At 32.8% G+C, this 11,197-nt stretch overlaps 1 protein-coding gene across 2 annotated transcripts in view; it reads left to right on the forward strand.

Moving 5' to 3' along the window:
- Positions 1-11,197, forward strand: part of LOC126896672 (uncharacterized) — a 50,591-nt gene that overhangs the window by 36,405 nt on the left and 2,989 nt on the right. The window lies entirely within an intron of this gene.

Genomic DNA, 11,197 nt, shown 5'->3' on the forward strand with positions numbered 1-11,197 from the left:
TCATTTTTAAAAAAGTTATGGCAATTTTAAGTAAAAAAAATTGAAAAAATATCGAAAATTAGCGATTTTTAAATTTGTAATTTTTTGGGGGATTTCCCCCGTTTACGGGGAACGAGGGAATTTTTTTCAATTTTTGAGGGTAATGTCTTCGACTAGATACGATTTGTGATCTTTTGACATATTGTTCATCAAAATAGGTCCAGCGAGAGCTGAGATTGAGCGTTCACAGACACAAAAAAAAAAAAAATAATAAAAAAAAACATTATAGTAAAATTAATACCTTCTCAGCTTCGCATCGAATCTAAAATTTGGTACGTTCATTTTTTAAAAAGTAATAGCAGTTAAAAAAAATTGTCCCGACGACTTATCTTCTATGTACAAATGGCAGTCAAAGTTGAACAAAAAATAGGAGTTAATTTTGCTTTTGGAATTGTCGTACGTCGGTAGTGCCCCAACGTAGACACAAAAGGTTTATTAAAGTTTTATGTATATATATATATATAGACGACGAGTTCGTCGTCCGAGCTCTTCTCGAGTCCTCCCGTTGGATAAACTGATCAGCCCCAATCTCTCTAATTAGTGGACTACTAAAGGGGTAGAGTTTAGACCCGTCAGCACAGTCTAGCTCAAAAGTAGCAGACTGCAGGGTGGCTCCTTGTCAGCCACCAGCACAACTACCTTTTTATTATACCCACTAAAGGACGGTTAAGCCCAAACACTAGCCAGCTCGTACACTAATTATTAAGATTGACTAAAGGACCAGCAGTCCAACCTAGACTCTAGCCGCACACACACACACACACACACACAATTTCGAGATCACCGTGAAAATAAAATATTTGCGCTAAGTCAAGATTTTTAAATAGCTATTTTATTTACGAAAAGTATTAAACACAAAAGTCAAATATAATATAATAATTTAACACAAAAATTAATTAAATCTTACAAAAAGTATATAGTTATTCTTACGTCAACAACCTAACCCGCAACTCGACGTTCCTTCGACAAACACGTCCAGTCTCGTCTCCCTCAGTCTCGACCTCCTATCCTCTTCATGTTTCCCTTTTATATTCTTTTTCCCACCATTATTAATTTGCTTACCCTGCATTTCCCTTTTATATGGAATTATTTTATTGCTTAAGAGTTCAAAAATTGCTTACTACTATTGTAAGGCTTATATTATACTAAAATCGACGTAATTCAATACTTCCTCATATAATTACTACAATATGTATATATAAATTATTAATTATCTAAAGCTCCAATTGGTCTGTGAAACAGGCGAAAACTTGCGTTTGGGTGATGGCGAGCGTGGACTTATTTGAAAATGATTTTTAAAATTTTCATAAGGAACCGGAGAACTTCTATAATCATACATATACGGTCCATCGTTTTCATCATAATCCTATATAAGCAATATATTTCATTAATAATAAATATTTTATACAATACTTAACTTTTTTTTTTTTCTTACCTTATTTTCATTGTGTTTTTTATAAACTTCATTCGCTAGATAATTACTAGCATGCATTTTAATTTGAAGAGTAAAGTCTGGTTCATTGTCATTGGAATTTGTATAGTTGGAAAATGTTTCTTGTTTACAAATAATTTTTTTCACGGAATCTTGATTTGATATGTCCATTTTTTGTTTTAGTAAATAATTTACCATTTTCTCCATTTGTGATTGAATTGATATTTTAGAATATGTCGACTTTTGAACAATAGTTTCATGAATAATGAATTCTAGTTCTTGTAGCTTTAATGTGTTTTTACTAGTTAAAATAATTCTACAATCTTTATTAAATCTTGATTGTAATATCAGTACGTTTTCGGATTTGTAAAACGCTTTTGAAATCATTACTTCATCATCGTCGTTAATAATTACCGACTCTGCTTGAATGGGCTTGTTGTCCAACACATTATTCAACAACTGTTCCATGTATCCAAATAATCGTCTTAAAAAGCCTTCATTTATGCTTAAATGACGCCATGGAGTAATAATATGAATTTTAATTTGTATTTGAATCAAAGCCGATTTGTATAAACTTACGTTCTTTGAAATCGATATTAAAAGAGCTGACATCTATTAAATCGTCTGGTGGTGTAGATGGTACGTATTTGTATTTCATCTATCTGTATGCTGCTGCTTGTTCTTTTTCTTCTCCATATGACATTATAGATGTATTTTTGAACTTGCGGGTTCAGAAGAAGTTCTATTCAATATGATTGCCTGAACTGCAACGCGTAGTAGCTTGAAAACACTGTTAAATGTTTGGATATTTTACATGTTTTATATCGCGTAAACACGTTTAAGAAAATATAAACCAATGAAAAACGAGTTATAATTTAAATAGAGGGGGTATTTTGAAAAATACCAAAACACTCAATCATGTGATCAGGCGATCAGGAATCATGTGATGAGGAATTAGTTGACGTACAAGTGATCTAATATCATGCAAGCAACTATGTACACATAGACTTAAGGAGAACTGCTGTCGTATAAAGACAACTTTCATTGAAAAAAATACCAAAACAATCGATCATGTGATCAGGCGATCAGGTGATCATGTCATCATGTGATCAGGTGTTTTAGAAGGAACATTTATACACTACTCCTAACGTTTAAATATTATTTAAAAAAAAAATCAACTAAAAATGTTAACTGGATCAAAAGTTATTTAAGTTGTCAGTGAGTGGTGGGCCACCCTGTATATCTAAAAAAATGCAATTTGATTGTATTTTATTATGATAAAATATTAATGTAAAACTCTATTTGTTATAATAATTCGCCTTTTTTATTAAATCAAGTGTTCATACTAATACTGATTTAACTATTGTTTCTTACAGGTGTATGAATAGTTTGACTAAAAATAATAATTTTATATACTTTAACATTTACTTAAAATACTTTTATNACTACGGGTTTGGCGAACCCGGGGCCCCGAGCTCTGAGCTGGCCTTAATTGGTTGGCTCTGTCTGGTCCTCCAGGTTGGGGGTTTGGCGACGGGCTAACAACCCGTCACTGTAAAAAACTCTACTGTTAAGAAACCAAAACTAAAGCCTCGGGACAGAGATTTGGATAAAACACAATGGAAACGGCCCGGACTACAAGGATTTAGGATTGGCACATGGAACGTAAGAACTTTATATAAAGCAGGAGCTCTTGGTACACTAGTCGATGCAATAAATAGATATAAGGCAAATTTAGTAGCGCTACAAGAAACGAGATGGCAAGGAGAAGGATGTATACCAACAGGTAACATGACATTATACTATGGTGGTCTAACGGCTAATAAGCGTGAAAATGGGGTGGGTTTTCTCGTGCACAATAGTCTAATACCATGGATTAAGCAATTTAAGGCTATAAATGACCGAATATGTTACATTCGGATCAATATGAACCACCGGGACATGGTAATAATTTGCGCATACGCACCAACCGAATCAGGAAATGAAGAAGCAAAAGATGCCTTTTATGAAGAGTTGGAACAAGTATATGACGCCTTACCAGGCCATTGCATTAAATTATTATTGGGAGATCTGAACGCCCAAGTGGGAAAAGAAAATGCTTACAAAGCGACGATTGGAAAACATAGTCTACACGACCAAAGCAATGATAACGGAATAAGATTAATTAATTTTGCAATAAGTAAAAATATGGTAATAAGCAGTACAAGATTTCCAAGGAAAAATATTCATAAAGAAACATGGTTATCTCCAGGAGGAAGATATAGTAGCCAAATTGATCATGCCCTCATAGAAAATAAATATAAGACGATTATAAAAAACGTCAAAAGCTACAGAGGAGCAGACGCAGACACAGATCATTACTTGATCCTGATTGACTTCAGAGTAAAGATATCCATGGAATGGAAAAAGAAACAAAAAATACTCGGAAAATACGATGTGGATAAATTAAGAAATGAAGAAACATTACGGACATTTCAAGAAACAGTGACTAATGTATTAGGAAAAAAAAGAGAGGGAGTAGATAATGAACAGGTTGAGGAGTCATGGAAAGTAATAAAAACCTCCATAACCGAATCCGCAGAAAAAGTCATTCAACATACACAAAGAAAGAAAACAAAGAAATGGTTTAATGACAATTGCAAGAAAGGAATCAAGGAACGCAATGAAGCCAGAATCAAAGCTATCCACACACCAACCCCCGAGAACTTAAGGGCCTTCCAGGAAAAACGAAGAGAAATAACTACACTGATAAGAAAGGAAAAGAGAATAGCCGAAAAAGAACGATTAGAGGAGATTGAAAACTTCAAACACAACCCCAGAGAGTTTTTCAAACGGTGCAAAACATTTAGAAATGGATATATACCGGCTATGCGTATGATAGAGGATAATAATGATGCTCTAATTACAAGACCGGAAGGAATTGCCGAGGAATTTAGAATGTACTTTAAAAAACTTCTTAACAATGGCTCAACAACGGAGAAAGTAGGTGAACAGGACGACACCATACACTNAAACTTCTTAACAATGGCTCAACAACGGAAGAAGTAGGCGAACAAGACGACACCATACATTATACAGTTGAACCGGAAGTATTAAACCCGAGTTTAGAAGAGGTACAGTGTGCAATCCAGACTCTAAAAAATAATAAGTCACCAGGAGATGATGGAATTGTGGCTGAATTATTGAAGTTAGGAGGACAAAACCTAGCGCAAAAATTACATCATCTAATTCAACAGATATGGACAAATGAAAAGATACCACAAGACTGGAATGAATCATTGATATGTCCAATTTTCAAAAAAGGTAACCGAAAAAAAGTAGAGAATTATAGAGGAATAACACTACTGAACACTGGGTATAAGGTACTTTCATTAATCATACTTAAAAGACTACAAATTTATACAGATGAGATAGTGGGTAATTACCAAAGCGGATTTAGAAAAAATAAATCAACTACTGATCACATATTTGTCATAAGACAAATTATGGAAAAAAGTTATGAGTTCGCGAAAGATCTACATATGGTTTTTGTGGATTACAAACAAGCATATGATAGCATAAATAGAGGAAAACTATGGAAAATTCTTAAAGACTTTGGTTTGCCAAACAAATTGATCAGCATGGTGAAACTATGTAACACATACACCAGCAGCCGAGTCAAGGTGAACGGCGAGGTATCGTCTTCGTTTATAATAAATAGTGGATTGAAGCAAGGGGATGCGATGTCACCAGTGCTTTTCAATTTGGCATTGGAGAGTGTGATAAGAAAGGTTCCACGAACTGAGACATTAAACCTTGACGAAGGAAATGTCTTACTAGCATATGCAGACGACATAGTGGTTATTGGGAATTCGCGAGAAGGTATTCAGAATACTGTCGAAGAACTGATAAAGGTGGGAAAAGGTATTGGCTTGACAATCAACAGTGGTAAAACTAAATACATGGTGGTGAAGCGAGGAGGGGGTGACCATAACAACCTCCACGTCGGAAATAACACCTTTGAACAAGTACAAGAGTTCAAGTACCTTGGGTCTACCCTAAATAACCAAAACAACATGCATGGAGAGATCAATATCAGACTGGGCGCTGCTAACCGATGCCTTTATGCACTGAAAACCCTCTTTAAATCTAAGCTACTGTCAAGGAAGACAAAAGAACATCTATACGTTAGTTACATCCGCCCTATATTGACATATGCATGTGCCACATGGGCAACAACGAGAGGTGATGATGAAAAACTACGGTTATTTGAGAGAAAAGTTCTTAGAAAAATTTATGGACCCGTATTCAACAATACAGAACAGAAATGGGAAATAAGAACAAACGCCCAACTGTACCAGCTTTACAAAAGAGAAGATGTGGTCCAATTCACCAGAGGGACTAGGATAGAATGGGCAGGCCACGCATGGCGGGCCGATGGAAGTATATTGAAAGGAGCAATGACATATATGGTAAGCGGAAAAAGACCAAGGGGAAGACCGCGAAAAAGATGGAAGGACAGCGTCAAGGAATTATTAGAAGAAATTGGAGTGGACTTGGAGCAGGCATATGATAGAGAACGATGGAAGGAAGTAGTTTTGGCGGCCAAGAGTCTAAATGGCTCCTAAAAGCCAAAAAAAAAAAAAAAAAAAAGTGTCAAATTACGGGTCGCGTCTTGAATTATGTGCTGAACAATAGTCACGGCATAATTATGATCTATTTAAGCCTGAAAAACTGCCGGATTATCAACAAAAGACAGTAGTTCTCACTACCATCGACAAAGAAACTGCCGCCGATCAAATTTTATACCGCTTTTCTACATTACAAAGAATACAACGATCGCTCGCTTACATTTATCGCTTAACTTTTAAGGCTCGCCGTCAACCCATGCTCACAGGGACACTAACTTATTTTTAATTCAATGCCATGTTACATAAAGCTGCTTTTCTGACCCAAGGAGGACATTTCAAAAATTTTAAAAAAATAATTGCTTAATCAGAATTATGTCACACCAAGTTCTCTCGCTCAACTAGCGCCATTTATTGACGCGACTGGTCTAATTCGGGTCGGCGGCCGCTTCCGCTACGCGTCATTAAGTCCAGATGTAAAACATCCAATACTGTTACCTAAAATTTCGCATTTTACACGTTTAATAATTCAACACTATCACAATGGATATTTACATGCCGCACCGAAACTGATTTTATCAACGATACGAAGAAAGTTTTGTAAACGTTGGTCAATCGAGTATTTGACGACACTTCAAGGCCGACTTAAATGGACAAAGGGGAAAGAAAATATTAAAATTGTCATCGTTGATGCTCCGAATCGCCCACCGACCGAATGGAAAATGGGCCGCATTATAGCAGTTCATCCGGGTGTAGATCAAGTAGTACGTGTGGCTACCGTACATACCGCAGACAGTGATTTCAAAAGACCGGTAGTGAAATTAGTCAAACTACCAGTGAATAATTAATACATCTAACTTGTTTTATATTTATCCTATTCCTTCCTGATTTCTTTAATGGTCCTTTAATATAACTATGTTCATATTTTTATTTAATTTTAAGATAGATTTTAAGTTCAATGATCAATTAAGAATATCAATCAGTTTGTCTTGAAAGCTTTAGCTTTCAACGTCGAGAGTATGTTGGATATGCATCACGAGAGGGCGTTTACTTACATTTTTTCGTTATGACTGATAACACCACTTACACTACCACCACCGGTTGTGCGAGAAATTCATTATTATGTCGGATGATTACGTAATCGATCGATGTATGATATCGATGTGTAAAATCGTTCAAACAATTTTAATTGTCTAAAAAATCGAGTTTTTAAAAATGAAAACCTTTATGTAAGAGTAAACAGTTTTGTCGAAAAATGAATTGATTATCATAAAGGTGATCATTTCCTTTCACAGAATACCCTAAATATAGTCGAAGAATCTTTTAATGATAGTATGACATGTATAAATTGGTAAAAGTCTGAAAAATGTTACATTTGAAAATATTAATACTTCTGAAATTACAAATAACGCAGAGAATGAGACTGACGTAAGTATAGTAAATGCAAATAATGTACCGAAAAAAATAATATGATTTATCTTCCTTGCTCAAATGGTGACTGTCCCACATGATTGCAATGCTGTTTTAATTGTAATAAACCTGTTTATTTATTTGGGTGCGCTATGGATAACCCCGATAGTGAGGAAGATTCTGGCCAATCACGCATTTGCTTACAATGTTATAAAAATAATAATAATGAACAGTAGAAAAAAAAAAAGGAAATCTACAAATACAAAACGCCGATCTTCAAAATCATTTCTTATTCATCAATCAAGGTTTAAACAGATAGACTTGGTCCTGTCAAAATTCCTGTTCAAATCAAACAAGACCAAAATTAGTACCTGGGTTAAGAAAGATAATTATCAATAATATCTGTTCAACACATTCAATTACAATAATTTTGGCATGCTCTGTTGCAGCCAATTAAATTATAGTAAATTCTTATTGAATTCAATAGAAAATTTTAAAACTACCCAGTTTATCATTAAAATNGAAACAACGTATTCTTGCAGAATTTATTCCACAAGTAAATATTTTGGCTAATCATAACGACAAAAAAGTAACTAATAAAGATATAGCAGAAATTCTATTACTAAATTTAAAAAATAAAATTCACAAGATCGTAGGTGATTTAAAAATATTAGATGCAATGGATACTGTATCTAATGTGGTTAAAGTTTTATTTAGTAAACATCCATCTTATAATTTAAAAACATATTGCTCTAATAGTTTGTGTGAAAATGTTTGGTTGAAATCAACATTTACGGTTATACCACTAAACGTTTATGATGAAAAAATAGATTTAATTGCCGAAATAAACAATTTTTTTTTTCGGAGTATTGGAATTTGTAATGTTTGTGAAAATTCGTTTAAAGGACATTTAAACCATAAACATCCACGGTACTCCAATAATGGTAGGCAAGAAAATTGGCTGAAATGCTTGAAGTTCGTAAATACTTAAAGTTTTAGCAGATCCCAAGATTATAAATTGGTATTTCCATATTGGTTGTAGCAGGGCTTTGTATAGGTTTATTTTACTTTTTAGAAAAAAATTCGATTTCATTAGAGGTCTTAGATGGTGAATACGGGAATTAAGTTTTTTCCTTGTAAATATCAGACTTAGGTATTTGACATGATTAGAGTGAGATCTTGGTAAATCATTTAGTGTAATTATTGAAAATATCTCCTCGTAGTGTGTATAGATTTGTCTGGGTTTAATTAAATTGCCACTTGGTGAATCAAGTGCTTAGGTGATCCGACTGATTTTTTAGGATTAGATAAGCAATCACTGGGTCACTATTCGACGAAAGGTAGAGATGTGTCGTCGTCATAAGTTCATATCGAGATTAAATCAAATGTTGGAAAATCGGCAATGTCTGCAGTGTATTTAAATAGGAAAAGTTAAAAACAATCTTACTCTAAAATCTGTGTTTTTAAAATATGACTTAAGTAAAGAAATATGAAGCAGGAAAGTGGGTTTTAAGTTAAAATAATAAGCCATAAAAACTATAATATTTATTGAAATAAATATGAAAAAGTTTAAAACAATCCTGTTTGGCCTTACATCAACCTCAATACGGCACGGAAATCGATTATTTGATCAAGTCGTTTTTTCACAGAATAATTTTTCTATATCAATTACACACGTTTTTATTTTTTGGATAAGAGAGTGATTTAAACAAAACATTAAAAAAAAATACTATAGATTTGAACCAATCTAATATAAAAATGTTCGACGAAAGGTAGGGCTGTGTCATCGGCATAAGTTCCTACCGGAACTCCAAGAAATATATAAAACTGGTCGAAGTAAATCTTACCCTAGAAACTCTGTTTTTATATGACTTCAGTAATAGGTGGTTTAAACCTCTAAAGAAGGTTATAAGTTTAAATAGTAATCCGTAATGTCAGACAGTATTGAACGCTTGAGCTAAATCCAGGATGATACCTGTTTCTAATGTAGAATCAATTGTGTCAGCACTCTATGTAATTGATATGTGGTGGCATGTTTGAGTTTACATAGTACTTTTTTCAAAAGTTATTCTTAGAATAGGCAATAGAATAATAGGACTGTAATATGTAGTCTTTCCTGGAGGTTTACCTGACTTCAATACGGTAATGATATTTGATAATACTTTTAACATTTAATGTGATTTAAAAAAATCATTAAAAAAAAAAATTCTATGCATTTGAACCACTCAAAGAAATAAATGTTCAGTTAGAAATCGTTTTTTTATTGTTCTCATTGTTTATATCAATTGAACTGTATCTTTTTATTGTATTCTTTTAACTAACTTTTTTAACACTCTGTAAATTACATTCTTTTTCTATGCGTATTTATTGTCCTGAGAATTATTCCGGTTAGCATCTTAATGTATTATGATGTTACTTTTTTTTTGTGAAATGATTATACGCAAATTATATGCGCAAACTCTAGTATCATTTACATTATTTTTTGTGAAACACATCACACACATTGTAATATACATTAATAAATTTGTAAATGTTGTTATNTAATATACAATAATAAATTTGTAAATGTTGTTATATAGTTATATTTAATTTTAAAATTTTTCTTTTGACCAATATATTTAGATAAATATATTGGTTAAAAAGATAACCTTTTAAGAATCAAGTTCAAATTTATTTATCTTATTTTTTCAAATATATTATTATATTTTTAAAAGCAATATATCGATAGAATATAATTATAATTCGTCACAAAATGTGAGCATTACTAAAGTATGCTCAAAAATAAGAAACCCAGCACAGGAGGGTCGCGGCACAGTTGTGACATGTTATAGTTGGATCAAGTATAATGATATCTGACAGTGATTAAAACCACTATCAAAAATAAATGCTTCGATGCAAATCTTTAGATAGTATTTAATTTAAAAAAAATTGGTGTTTATTCCAAAAGCTACTTGATCTGCTGGTTCCTTAATATCTCGATTAAGATAAAGTATGTCGAATGAATAAGGGTTTATTAAAAAATATTATTTCTCATAAAAAAATTGTGTGGATCCATAAACTTTTCAATAAGTTATAGCATTATAAAGTTAAATATAATATGAATAATAAAATCGAGAATTTTCACACGAAAATAGCTTTCGGTAGCCATTTTCGCCGTGAAAACAAGTCCAGAGGTCAAATTTTTTTTTTTCAAATTAAAGTATATTACATTAGCTTTAATTTAAGATATATATAAAAGTGTCATACCTTCCGGAACATTTTCAAAAGTTATGTTGAAAAAGTAAACTTTTTGTGAAAAAGTTGTCATTTTAAATCCCCCCCTGTGGGCAGGTTAAGTGTCAGAATTACAAAAAAAATATACCATATGATAAGTAAAGACATCAAGCATCTATAAAAAAAGTTATATTCATATGTTCATTTTTGAAAAAGTTACGGCAGTTTTTAGTAAAAAAAATTGAAAAAATTTCGAAAATTAGCGATTTTTAAATTTGTAATTTTTTTGGAGGTTTCCCTCATTTACGGGGAACGAGGGAAATTTTTTCAATTTTGAAGGGTAATGTCTTCGACTAGATACAATTTGTGATCTTTTGACGTATCGTTGAAAGAAATCCGTTCGGTGAGAGCTGAGAAAAAGTGGTAACAGACACAAAAAAAAAAACACATCATAGTAAAACCAATACCTTCTCAGCTTCGCATCGAAGCTAAAATG

The sequence above is a fragment of the Daktulosphaira vitifoliae genome, unplaced genomic scaffold (genome assembly GCF_025091365.1).
Source record: "Daktulosphaira vitifoliae isolate Bord-2020 unplaced genomic scaffold, ASM2509136v1 Scaffold_1, whole genome shotgun sequence".
NCBI classification, from domain to species: Eukaryota; Metazoa; Arthropoda; class Insecta; order Hemiptera; family Phylloxeridae; genus Daktulosphaira; species Daktulosphaira vitifoliae.